Consider the following 13,156-nt stretch of genomic DNA (forward strand, 5'->3'; position numbering starts at 1 on the left):
GTGCCAAAAAAGGATAGAACCTTTTTCATGTATGCAACAACAGCAGCAAGAATACTGATCGCAAAGTATTGGAAGACACAAGATTTACCCACCTTGGAAGAATGGCAGATGAAAGTGATTGACTATATGACATTGGCGGAAATGACAAGCAGAATTCGTGACCAGGGAAAGGAGACTGCGGAAGAAGATTGGAAGAAATTTAAGACTTATCTTAAGAACTATTATAAACTTGATGAAGCTTAGAATGTCGAGATTTTACAGAGAGAAAGGGTTGCAGTAATATAAGATCAGATCAAGAAAGGACTATGATGAATTAGGATGGGAAAGAACATTTATAAGTTGCTATAAAATTTGGACATGAGGATGCAGAAAGGGGAGGTATGGGGAAGTCCGAGGAAAGAAGTCTATGAAAGGACATTTTGAAATTATATTTGTTTGTTTGTCTGTTTCTCTTTTATGTTTGTTTGTTATAAAAACTTTTGTAAAACTAATAAAAATTTTATAAAAAAAAAACAAAAGGACTTTGTATATAAGGTGCGATTTTTGCTTCACACCAACCGAAGACTCGTTCTGCCCCAAAACCAGATATTGGAACAATCCAGCTTCACACAAACACACACTCTCATTTCTAGGTATAAACCAACTTTAAACAACCTGAAGTATGAACACCACACAGGTGTAACTAGGTCTGATGGAAGTCTCCTTGCGGAGATTACTGAGGGGGTCTGGGGAAGATATGTAAATCTAGTTTAGGGTTAGAGGGGACCATGTTAGAGGGTTAGAGGGGACTACGAGGCTCTCGGCAGGAAATTGAAGCAACTAAATGCACAAATTGTCATCTCGTCTGTCCTCCCAGTTGAACGACGTGGCCCAGGGAGAGAGGGGAAAATAGTGGAAGTGAACAGCTGGCTTCGCAAATGGTGTAAACAGGAACGGTTTGGATTCTTAGATCACGGACTGCAGTTTCTTGAAGATGGACTTCTGGCAAGTGATGGGCTGCACCTCACAACGGTTGGGAGAAATGTTTTTGCCAAAAATCTCAGAAACCTCATCAGGAGGGCTTTAAACTGACTAATGTGGGGGAGGGAGACAGTGCTCCTGAAGGTAGGAGTCTATCAATTAATGAAGATGATCATCCAAATGTCATAGACCAAATGGAGCAAACAGCACGCGGACCTAGTGGTGGGAGGAAAAAATCCTTAAATAAGAGACACGGGGGAATGATTAATGGACTTCAATGTCTGTACACTAATGCGCAAAGCATGGGAAATAAACAAGATGAGCTTGAGCTCTTGGTACAGCAAACTAAATATGACATAATAGGCATCACTGAAACCTGGTGGGATAAGTCCCACGATTGGAATGTAATAATGGGGGGATACAATCTATTTCAGAGAAACAGACCAGACAAGAAAGGAGGAGGAGTGGCGTTATATGTCAGGGATGTGTATACCTGTGAAGAGATCCAAGATTTAGAACCTCAAAGCCAAAGTGAGAGCATTTGGGTCAAAATTAAGGGAGAGAAGAATAACAGAGACCTCATTGTGGGAGTTTACTATAGATCCCCAAGCCAAACGGAGGACATAGATGATGCCTTCCTGGAACAGATGGCCAAGCATGCAAAAGGAAGGGAGATAGTAGTAATGGGGGACTTCAATTACCCGGATATTTGTTGGACGTCAAACTCAGCCAAGAGCATAAGGTCAAACAGATTCCTCACTGGCCTTGCAGACAACTTCATTGTCCAGAAAGTGGGAGAAGCAACAAGAGGAACAGCCATTTTAGACCTGGTCCTAACCAATGTTGATGACCTGGTTAGTGGGGTAGATGTGGAAGGATCATTAGGCGCGAGTGATCATGCTCTTCTGAAGTTTACTATACAGCGGAAAGGAGCAGCCAAGCATACTAGGACTCAATTTCTTGACTTTAAGAAAGCCGACTTCATAAAACTTAGGGAAGTGCTGGGTGAGATCCCATGGACAGCAATACTAAAAGGAAAGGGAGTTCATGATGGCTGGGAGTTTGTTAAGACGGAGATAGTAAAAGCACAACGTCAGGCAATACCAATGAGACGAAAACATGGAAGGTGCCTAAAGAAACCAGGGTGGCTATCTAAAGAACTTTTAACTGAATTAAGTTTAAAAAAGGATGTGTACAAAAAATGGAAAAGGGGGGAAACCACCAAAGAGGAATTCAAACAAATAGCCAGCACGTGTAGACACAAAGTCAGAAAAGCTAAAGCACAGAATGAACTCAGGCTTGCTAGAGAGGTTAAAAGCAACAAAAAAGGCTTTTATGGGTATGTTCGTAGCAAAAGGAAGAACAAAGAAGCAGTGGGGTCACTCAGAGGAGAAGATGGTGAAATGCAAACAGGGGACACAGAAAGGGCCGAACTCCTCAATGCCTTCTTTGCCTCAGTCTTCTCCGATAAAGAAAACAATGCCCGACCTGAAGAATTTGGAGCAAATGATTCAGCAAAGGAAACACAGCCCAGAATAACTAAGGAGATAGTACAAGAATATTTGGCTAGATTAGATGTATTCAAGTCTCCAGGGCCAGATGAACTGCATCCAAGAGTATTAAAAGAACTGGCAGATGTGATCTCAGAACCACTGGCAGTCATCTTTGAGAATTCCTGGAGAACAGGCGAAGTCCCGGCAGACTGGAGGAGGGCAAATGTTGTTCCTTTTTTCAAAAAGGGGAAAAGAGAGGACCCAAATAATTACCGCCCAGTCAGTCTGACATCAATAGCAGGGAAGATTCTGGAGCAGATCATTAAGCAAACAGTCTGTGAGCACCTAGAAAGGAATGCTGTGATCACCAATAGTCAGCATGGATTTCTGAAAAATAAGTCATGTCAGACTAACCTGATCTCGTTTTTTGACAGAATTACAAGCCTGGTAGATGAAGGGAACGCAGTGGATGTAGCCTACCTTGATTTCAGCAAAGCATTTGACAAGGTGCCCCATGATATTCTTGTAAAGAAGCTGGTAAAATGCGGTCTTGACTATGCTACCACTCAGTGGATTTGTAACTGGCTGACTGACCGAACCCAAAGGGTGCTCATCAATGGTTCCTCTTCATCCTGGAGAAGAGTGACTAGTGGGGTGCCACAGGGTTCTGTCTTGGGCCCGGTCTTATTCAACATCTTTATCAACGACTTGGATGATGGACTCAAGGGCATCCTGATCAAATTTGCAGATGACACCAAACTGGGAGGGGTGGCTAACACCCCAGAGGACAGGATCACACTTCAAAACGACCTTGACAGATTAGAGAACTGGGCAAAAACAAACAAGATGAATTTTAACAGGGAGAAATGTAAAGTATTGCACTTGGGCAAAAAAAATGAGAGGCACAAATACAAGATGGGTGACACCTGGCTTGAGAGCAGTACATGTGAAAAGGATCTAGGAGTCTTGGTTGACCACAAACTTGACATGAGCCAACAGTGTGACGCGGCAGCTAAAAAAGCCAATGCAATTCTGGGCTGCATCAATAGGAGTATAGCATCTAGATCAAGGGAAGTAATAGTGCCACTGTATTCTGCTCTGGTCAGACCACACCTGGAGTACTGTGTCCAGTTCTGGGCACCACAATTCAAGAAGGACACTGACAAACTGGAACGTGTCCAGAAGAGGGCAACCAAAATGGTCAAAGGCCTGGAAACGATGCCTTATGAGGAACGGCTAAGGGAGCTGGGCATGTTTAGCCTGGAGAAGAGGAGGTTAAGGGGTGATATGATAGCCATGTTCAAATATATAAAAGGATGTCACATAGAGGAGGGAGAAAGGTTGTTTTCTACTGCTCCAGAGAAGCGGACACGGAGCAATGGATCCAAACTACAAGAAAGAAGATTCCACCTAAACATTAGGAAGAACTTCCTGACAGTAAGAGCTGTTCGACAGTGGAATTTGCTGCCAAGGAGTGTGGTGGAGTCTCCTACTTTGGAGGTCTTTAAGCAGAGGCTTGACAACCATATGTCAGGAGTGCTCTGATGGTGTTTCCTGCTTGGCAGGGGGTTGGACTCGATGGCCCTTGTGGTCTCTTCCAACTCTATGATTCTATGATTCTATGATTCTATGATTCTATGTAAACCACTTTGAGCTCCCCTTGGGGGGGAGGGAGGTGAGGTCTACAGGTGAAACTAAAAAAATTAGAGTACCATGGAAAAGTCACTAATTCAACTTCACTAATTTCACTAATTCAACTTCAAAGGTGAAACTAATATTTGAGTTTGAGATAGACTCGTGACATGCAAAGCGAGATACGTCAAGCCTAGATTTGTTATCATTGTGATGATCACGGCGTACAGCTGATGAAAACCCCAACTATCTCAGAAAATTAGAATATTCAATGAAACCAGCAAAACAAGGATTGCAAATCGAGCAAGACTGGACCTCTGAGAAGCAGAAGCACATTTCGCTTTGCATGTCATGAGTCGATCTCATATATTACTTTCACCTTTTAAGTTGAATTACTGAAATCAAGGAACTTCCCCACGATGATCTAATTTTTCGAGTTTCATCTGTAAATGCAACAGATAAATAAATAGCAGCGCTCAGAGCAGATCCATTGAAATAAAGAGATCGCGCCCCGTGTCGGTGCTGCTGAGAGCAGACCAAACTTCATCCCACAAGCTCCAAATGGGTCTACTTTCAAGTAACACTTGGTTGGATTGATGAAATGCACTGTTGTTTTTAAACTGAGTTTTCTCCTGCGGCTGAATAGTTGGAAAACATACCATGGGGGGGGGGCGCAGAGAGAGAAAGTGTAAAAAAATAAAAATAAAAGGTAGGGTTTTGCTTTGGTTTTTTTGCAGGGAAAGGGGTCGAAAAGATGGCTTCTTAATTGGCACCACATTTCACTGAAGCTGATTCGGCAGGCCAGATGTTCCTCTCTCTGACAGACAGCAGCAACCCCCCCCCCCAAGCACCTCACAGGGCCAAACGGCTGTTAGAGAGCCTACCGTCCACATTTGCCAGTGCTAAAATATTTGCTGTTGCAGGGTCTTTGCAGAGGAGAAGGGGCTCCGAAATCTGTACTAAAGGAGCAGAAATCTCTTCTTATTAAGCCCTAATCGTTTGCTCCTAATCAGCAAGACCCAAACTTGGAAAAATGGACACACACACACAATGCGCTTGCAACTTTCCCCTCCCCTTTCAATCAGACTGGTTTAAATTCTATAGTGTTTTTAAATCTATCACATGGTTTATCTTTCTGCGTTCGCGCCCCCCCCCAATTTCTCCCCTCCCCACTGGCCATCCTTTGTTCATTAAGGATCTAGGAGGGGGTTGAGACAAGGTGGGGGGTTGGGGGAAGGGAGGCTGAAAATGGTAAGCGAACATCTCCCCCCCCCCTTTTAAAAAAATAGCAAACTCTTGGAAATTTATTTCACCCACTCTGCCGAATTCCCCCTTTTACGCTAGGCAACCCTCGTTTAAATGCGTTTGCCAAAGTTCTGCTCAGGAGTTTATTCTGTTCATTTGGTAAGCAACACACATCAGGTAATGAACGGCTGGATTATTTTATTTATTTTTAAAATGGTGTGGGGTGGGGGTGGGGGGGTAAAGGAGAAGGAGAGATCAGAATCCAGCTTTGAACAGGCTTCAGAAAACAACAACTTAGAGAGGATTTCGCCTCCTAAAATTCACTCCTTGTTGTGCATCAGACAAAAGACTGCGAGTCGGGAGAGGGAGGGATATACAGAATATCTCTATAGGGCAACTGTGGGGCTGCTCAGAGTTTTAAAAAATGCAAACCCAAAAACATCCCCCTCAACACACGCTCATAATAAAACACACACCCCACCCGCAATCCTACAGAAAAATTCTTCTTCTTTAGTAAGTTTATTCTCAGAACTTTCCTGACCTCGCTCCTAAAGCACAACAGATTCTACATGCAATAGGATAAAGGAGATGGGGGGACTCTTTTTCTTCAGTCTCTCGCCCTCCCACCAAAGTCCCCCCTCCTCAATAAAAACAACCCATAGTTAACTTTGCGGAAAGTGCAATTTGTTTGCTTGAAAGTTAAGAAGCGAAAGCCAGGAGAACAGAAATTGGAGAAGCGATATATCTGCCTTATAGCCTGGCCTGCTGAATAGAGAAACCCACTGAAATCGAGAAACGGTTATTTTCAGTGGTTTCTTCCTCTTGGCGTAGAACCCAGAGGTTTTATATATATACATATATAAAAATGCGCACAGATCTGAATTGATGTATAGATGTAGGGACACAGAGAGGACATTTCCAGGCTGAAGCCTTTTAAAGGGAAGCGGAAAAGTGCCCAGTTCTCTCCCCCCCCCCAAAAAAGATGTGTTTCAAACCCTCAAAACACTCAAAGCGTAGGAGTTTATCCAAACTGCTGTCTCCAAATGCCAGGAACCAGAACAAAAGGCGCAAGGGGTCTTTGCAAAGCGAATGGAAGCCAGAGGGTTCAAAAACGCACACCGTTAATTTAATTTTTGTTTTGTTTTTGAGAGCAGGGCCGGGTGGGAAAGGGGTCTGCAAAGAAAATAAAGAAAGCCAACTCGCTCCAAGGCCCCCCCCACCCTGGGAAATGGGGGTGTAAGGGGGTGGGCAGGGATCTGTTCCTCCTCTGGCTCCTCACAACTTCCAAAACAAAAGACCCCCTTCTTCAGGGTAGCAATGGTGGAGAAGAGGTGGGGTTTTTAAAAAAAAATGGAGGGGGGAGGATAAAAGTTGAGAGCCATTTGCGAGAAACAGGGCGAAAACTGGCAATCTGAGCACCCCTTTGCATCTGGGATTAGGCGAAGAAGCTAAACTATACAGGGATACATTGTTTTAAGTAAATAAAAAACATTTAGGACTCACCCTGCGAGAAAGGAACCTTTCCCCCATCAATGCATGGCGGTGTTGTCTGTCCTCTCCTTTAAAGAACCGGGGGTTGGGGGGCACGTTTAGGCAAAGAGGGGGCTCAGAAGTCCAGCGTCCTGGAGGAGCCCCCGTTCAGTTAATCCAACCTTGGAAAGTTTTGAGAGCTGGAGAGGGAGAAAGAGAGAGAGAAGGGAGGAGTGACTCCCCAGCCAGGCTCTGGGCGGTGGGAGGGGCTGGAGGGGGGGGCCCACCGAAGAAGGGAATGGGGAGGAGCCCAGAGAGGAGGAATGAAAGGGGGGGCACAGTGAGAGGAGAGAGAGAGAGAGGCCTTTTCACAGCACTCTGTTTTTCCATAGGAGACTTTTAAAAAGTTGCTTGCAAACTGTGCATTTCCGGGGAGGGGGGGGGGCGAAAGCTAAAGGAACCCACACGGGCAGGTCTCCCAGAATCGTCGAGTTGGAAGGGGACCCCGTTAGGTCATCCAGTCCAACCCCCTGCAATGCAGAAATCTCAACATGGCAGATGGACCTCTCCTTAAACGTCTCCAAGGAAGAAGTCTCGCCACGTCTCCTGGGAGTCAGGTCCGCGGTCAAACAGCTCTCAACTCACGGAAGGGGCGCCGTCAGCCCTGGTTGGTCAGAGGGGACGGGGCTACCCTCTGCACATGCCCAGGCACACTCTCGCGGGCCTTTTTGCAGAGGTGAAAAACCACCGAACGCCACACAAAGGAGCGTCACGGCACCTTGAGAGTTAGCAAATTCATTGTCCCCCTACTCCCGCTTTTGTGGCCGACGTAGTCGTGCCATGCGAAACTTGCTGTATAACAATTTTGCTCCTAATAAAAAAATTCCTTCCAGTAGCCCCTTAAAGACCAACTAAGTTAGTTCTTGGTATGAGCTTTCGTGTGCATGCACACTTCTTCAGATACACTGAAGAAGTATCTGAAGTATTCTTCAGAAGTATTCTTCAGGAAAGCTCATACCAAGAACTAACTTAGTTGGTCTTTAAGGGGCTACTGGAAGGAATTTTTTTTATTTTGACTATGGCAGACCAACACGGCTACCTATCTGTAACTGGAATTTTGCTCCTATTTTAAGATGCCGTCGGACTCTTTCATCGCCTGCTTTTTACGTTGTTTCCCTCTACTCCCCATTTTACCCTCGCAACAACAGCCCTGCGAGGTAGACCAAGATGAGAGGGGCTGGGCCCCACACCCAGCAAGCTTCACAGCCGAGTGGGGATTCGAACCCTGGTCTCCCAGGTCCTAGGCCCAGGCTTCCTCAACCTTGACCCTCCAGATGTTTTGGGACTACAATTCCCATCATCCCTGGCCACTGGTCCTGCTAGCTAGGGATCATGGGAGTTGTAGGCCAAAAACATCTGGAGGGCTGAGGTTGAGGAAGTCTGGTCTAGCCCAACACACTAACCGCTGGCTCTCGTGTGCCCAGAGGGTGTGGAAAACTCACTTCTGAGGCCAAGTTCAGAGCTGTTTCCCTCCCAGAGCAGAGAAGCATGGGACATAAATGTAGCACATTACGGCCTAAAATATATTTTTGTTGGGCCTTCAGAATTAGATGCAGGAAGCCCCAATTTTTTTTAGAAAAACAAAAACAGCAGCAGCAGCAGCAAAAGGCACCTTAGATGGAATTGGGCATCTCTCATCTGGTCAACGCAATGTTCTCCAGATGTTGGGATGGGAACTGTGGTCCAGCAACATCTGGGGAGAACCACCCTTTGGTGGCCTGCAGTTTCATGCTAGAACTTTGGGCATATTAAGGTTAATAATAATAATAATAATAATAATAATAATTTATTATTTATACCCTGCCCATCTGGGTTTCCCTGGTTGCAGCATCCAAAATGAGAAGACCTGTACAGCTTTCAAACTGCCTTAGGGTGGGGTGGGGGACAAAGCTGGACCCCCGCCCCCTAAAGGCCACCCCCCCCACCCAGGATAGTGTCTACCTGAAACGAGCAAGACCCAAGTTCGAATCCAGATGCTGGTTAACGCAGGCTGCACGCCACATCTCTCCACTGAGCCTGCCTCGCAGAGCTATGCGGTGGATCACAATGGGACTATACAAATAGAGTCTTGTTGACTTTTACGAAACAAATCCCCACCCAAAAGAGCTTAAAAGCGCTGCCTGGATCGGTGAAGCCTGGATCGGGCCTTGAGAGAGTTGAGAATCTCTGCAGAGCAGGAAGAGTTACCGTCGATTGAAGAATGGAGGATGAAGTTAATGGACTATGCAGAATTAGATAAACTAACAGGAAGGATTCGAAACCGGCGAGCCCAGAAATTCATGGAAGACTGGAGTAAATTTACGGACTACAGTGGTGCCTCGCAAGACGAAAAGATTCCGTTCTGTGATTCTCTTCGTCTAGTGGTTTTTTCGTCTTGAGAAGCAAGCCCATTGACGGATTAGCGGATTAGCGCTATTAGTGGCTTTTAGCGGCTTATCTGCTGATCGGATCAGCTGATAAGCGGCTTAGCGGCTTAGAAAAGGGGGGGAGGGGGGAAAACCAGCAGGAACTCGCAAGACATTGTCGTCTTGCGAAGCAAGCCCATAGGAAATTCGTTTTGCGAAGCACCTCCAAAACGGAAAACTCTTTCGTCTAGCGAGTTTTCCATCTTGCGAGGCATTCGTCTTGCGGGGCACCACTGTATTTGAAAAGTAATTGTGAAGAACAGACGACGTTTGCAGGGTTGCAAAAAGTTTTCTGAGGAGTATTATTAGAAGTATTGTAAAAATGGACAAGGGGGAGGATGATTTGTTAAGAGAGGCAATATAAAGTTAAGAAATGCATAAGAAGTGGTTAAAACGGTGGATCATCAGAGGTGCTGGTGAAAGTCTAAAAAGATTGTATAAGTGATAAGTTTTGTGGTACATTTTATAATTTATATGTTAAAATTAATAAAAATAAAAATATTATAAAAAAGAGAATCTCTGCAGTTTTTAACCCAGGAAGGTGAGGGGGAAGTTTGGGGGACACAAATGTTTGTCCCCTCCAGACAAACACACACACACACACACACAGAGAGAGAGAGAGAGAGAGAGAGAGAGAGAGAGAGAGACATATAAAGCTTCAAAGGGAATCTTCTGAAGCGTAGAAGGAATGTTAAGTTTTTCTGCACCACAGCTGTCTGAAGTGGCTAAGATTTCCAAGTTCGCCCCCAAGCCGCATTTTTTCCCAAGGCTGCAGGGGCTGTAGATAAAACGCTGGCATTTGTATTTATCCCACGCTCCTTCGATACGCTGTTTGTTGGCATTGCTTTAAATAAAAAATAAAAAAATGGATCAAACGGCCTTTTGGAGCAGAATCATCTCATGCTTCAAAGCCCTATGATAACGGAAGCAAACCCTACAGCGTTTAGTAAGCCAAGGGGTTGCCTTGGCCACCTTCTCAGTGTGAGTTTGGTCACCGTCTTCCGCCCAGGCTTAGGGTGGGGTACATAGCTGCTCCCTGCTCCTATAATTTTACCCTCACAACACCTCTGTAGTGTAGGTCAAGCTGTGTGTCAGGCTGCAGATCACCCAGAGGCTGAGTGATGTTTCAAACCTGTGTCACCTGGTCTCTTAACCACTGCACCTCACTGGGCTACGAATCTGGGGTTGCGGCGCTCATCTCGCTTTATTGGCCGAGGGAGCTGGCGTACAGCTTCCGGGTCATGTGGCCAGCATGACTAAGCCGCTTCTGGCGAACCAGAGCAATGCACGGAAACACTGTTTACCTTCCCGCCGGAGCGGTACCTATTTATCTACTTGCACTTCGTGCTTTCAACTACTAGGTTGGCAGGAGAAGGGACCGAGCAATGGGAGCTCACCCCGTCGCAGGGATTCGAACCGCCGACCTTCTGATTGGCAAGCCCTAGGTTCACAGCGCCACCCGCGTCCTACATGGTCGCAACTGGACCTGCACCAGTCTCAAAACGCGCCTGGGGAATTTCTGGCGCTGGTCTGAAAGGCCAGAGATTCCTCCTCCCCCTCTGGGTATGTTCAGTGGTTCTCAAACTCTTTTCTTTGGGTCCCACTTTTGGAACAATTTTTTTTCTCAATCCACACCAGATTTCTTTATCGGTAAGAAATGCATTGGAAAACAAAGTGAAACAACTCCTAGCAGCGCTTGAATTATAACATAGAACACAACTGCTTTCTGATTGTGGGACACCCGGAAAGTATAAGACAATGCAGAGGAATAATTCCCTAAATATAATTATAAACAACAGCTAGGATTGTCCTCCGTTTTGCTTGATGCGCTTGCTCTCGTCTTGAAAGGGTATCTATCAGTATTCTGCAAATAAAACAAATTACAGAGGTACCTTGGGTTACATACGCTTCAGGTTACAGACGCTTCAGATTACGGACTCCGCTAACCCAGAAATAGGACCTCGGGTTAAGAACTTTACCTCAGGATGAGAACAGATATTGCGCAGTGGCAGAGGGAGGCCCCATTAGCTAAAGTGTTGCCTCAGGTTAAGAACAGTTTCAGGTTAAGAACGGACCTTCGGAACGAATGAAGTACGTAACCAGAGGTACCACAGTACCTTGATGCTATACTACACTGCACTGAAATATTTAAATGTTTATTTGCATGTGCTTGAATCTTCCTGCCACACTTCCCAGTGTGGCACACCTGGAGAGTAGATCTGCTTCCGCGGTGAGCCGAACAGAGCCACCACGTTCAGAGGGGCAGATTTCGGCTAAACATCGGGGGTGATGTCTTAACAGTAAAGAGCTGCTTTGACGCTGGAACAAGCTCCCTTGAAAGGTGATCTGCTTCGGAAACCAGAGGCCTTTCTCCTGGGCATGGTCGGCCAATTGGTGCTAAAGAAGGACAGAACTTTTTTTATGTATGCAACAACAGCAGCAAGAATACTCATCGCAAAGTATTGGAAGACACAAGATCTACCCACCCTGGAAGAATGGCAGATGAAGGTGATGGACTACATGGAATTGGCTGAAATGACTGGCAGAATCCAAGATCAGGAAGAAGAGTCGGTGAAAGAAGATTGGAAGAAATTTAAAGATTATTTACAGAAATATTGTAAAATTAATGAATGCTAGAAGGATGTTGGATAGAAACTAAGTGGTTTCCAGCTGTAATGCTTTAAGAGATATGGGAAAAAAGGTTTTCATAAATGGGTAAAAGCTTAATGGTAAGGATTTGCTGGACTAACGAATCGAACTGGAATACAAAGAAGGGAGGCATGAGGAGGTCTGAGGAAATAAGTGTATGGAAGTTATGTTATTGAAAATTAATGTGTGTTTTTAACTGCTTTTTTATTTTGTATGTTTATTTTTTTTATTTTTTTGCTATATTTTAAAAACTCTTAATAAATATCTTTTTTTTAAAAAAAGAGAGAGGTGATCTGCTTCGCCAGAGATCTTCAAAGCAGAAGCTGGTAGCCCCCTCCTGTTGTGGACACTCTGGCTGCAGGAATTCAGAGCAGGAGACTAGAGGACCTCAAAAGACCCATTCTATCACAAAAACATCCTGCAATTGGGTTATTTTTCTGCTAGGAGGTTAGCGGGGGGTCAAAGCGTCAGAGACAAAGCAAGCCTGTTTAGCAGTCCAGTGGAAAAAATGATGTGTACAACTGCCCAAGCTCTTGGAGAATACTGGAGTTTCGCACTCCTGTCTCCCCCGGCTGAAGTCACATGTGACGGATCTTCACATTGCCATTTGGGAGTGTTCTGGCTGGGCTGAGAGGGAGCCGTGCTTTTCTGAACACTTGAAACCGTGGGAGGGGAGGGGGTTATTGTGCCCAGGTGCCAAATGGCTCCTTGAACCAAGGTTAAAGTCGCAAAAACGGAATGTCTAGTTGCCATTTGGGGGGGGGGGCAAGACAGCTCAAAAATCTCATTTTCCAAATGACAGGCTGTGATTAAAAATGTAAAGGGACCCCTGACCATTAGGTCCAGTCGTGGACGACTCTGGGGTTGCGGCGCTCATCTCGCTTTATTGGCCGAGGGAGCCGGCGTACAGCTTCCAGGTCATGTGGCCAGCATGACTAAGCCGCTTCTGGCGAACCAGAGCAGCGCACGGAAACGCCGTTTACCTTCCCACCGGAGCGGTACCTATTTATCACGCAGTTAAACATGTGGCTAGTTCAGAGGACAACCTTGAGCCAGGTTAAGAGCTTTGAGAACATAAAAAGCAAAGATACAGGGAGGATTCACATATACACCAGCCTCTTTTTATCAATGGGGACATGGACCATTCATAACATAAGAATATTCTCCACAGCTGTGAGCAAGGCAGTGGTGGGAGTGAAGAGAAGCCACAACAATTAATTATAACGCTGTTCAACGTTCCTG

General features: G+C 45.4%; 1 protein-coding gene across 20 annotated transcripts in view; it reads right to left on the reverse strand.

Annotated features, from left to right (window-relative positions):
• Positions 1-13,156, reverse strand: part of PTPRS (protein tyrosine phosphatase receptor type S) — a 305,222-nt gene that overhangs the window by 240,205 nt on the left and 51,861 nt on the right. For 8 of the 20 annotated variants that reach the window (XM_082206204.1, XM_082206221.1, XM_082206219.1 and 5 more), the window contains exon 1: positions 6,834-7,043. The exons of 2 other annotated variants lie outside the window; for them this stretch is intronic. The gene's annotated coding sequence lies outside the window, so the exon portion shown is untranslated. Of the gene's footprint in view, positions 1-6,833; positions 7,044-13,156 lie in introns of those variants that run through there. 10 more of the 20 variants (XM_082206214.1, XM_082206216.1, XM_082206212.1 and 7 more) reach the window with 3 other exon arrangements.

The sequence above is a fragment of the Podarcis vaucheri genome (assembly GCF_965113315.1).
Source record: "Podarcis vaucheri genome assembly, chromosome: 18".
NCBI lineage: Eukaryota > Metazoa > Chordata > Lepidosauria > Squamata > Lacertidae > Podarcis > Podarcis vaucheri.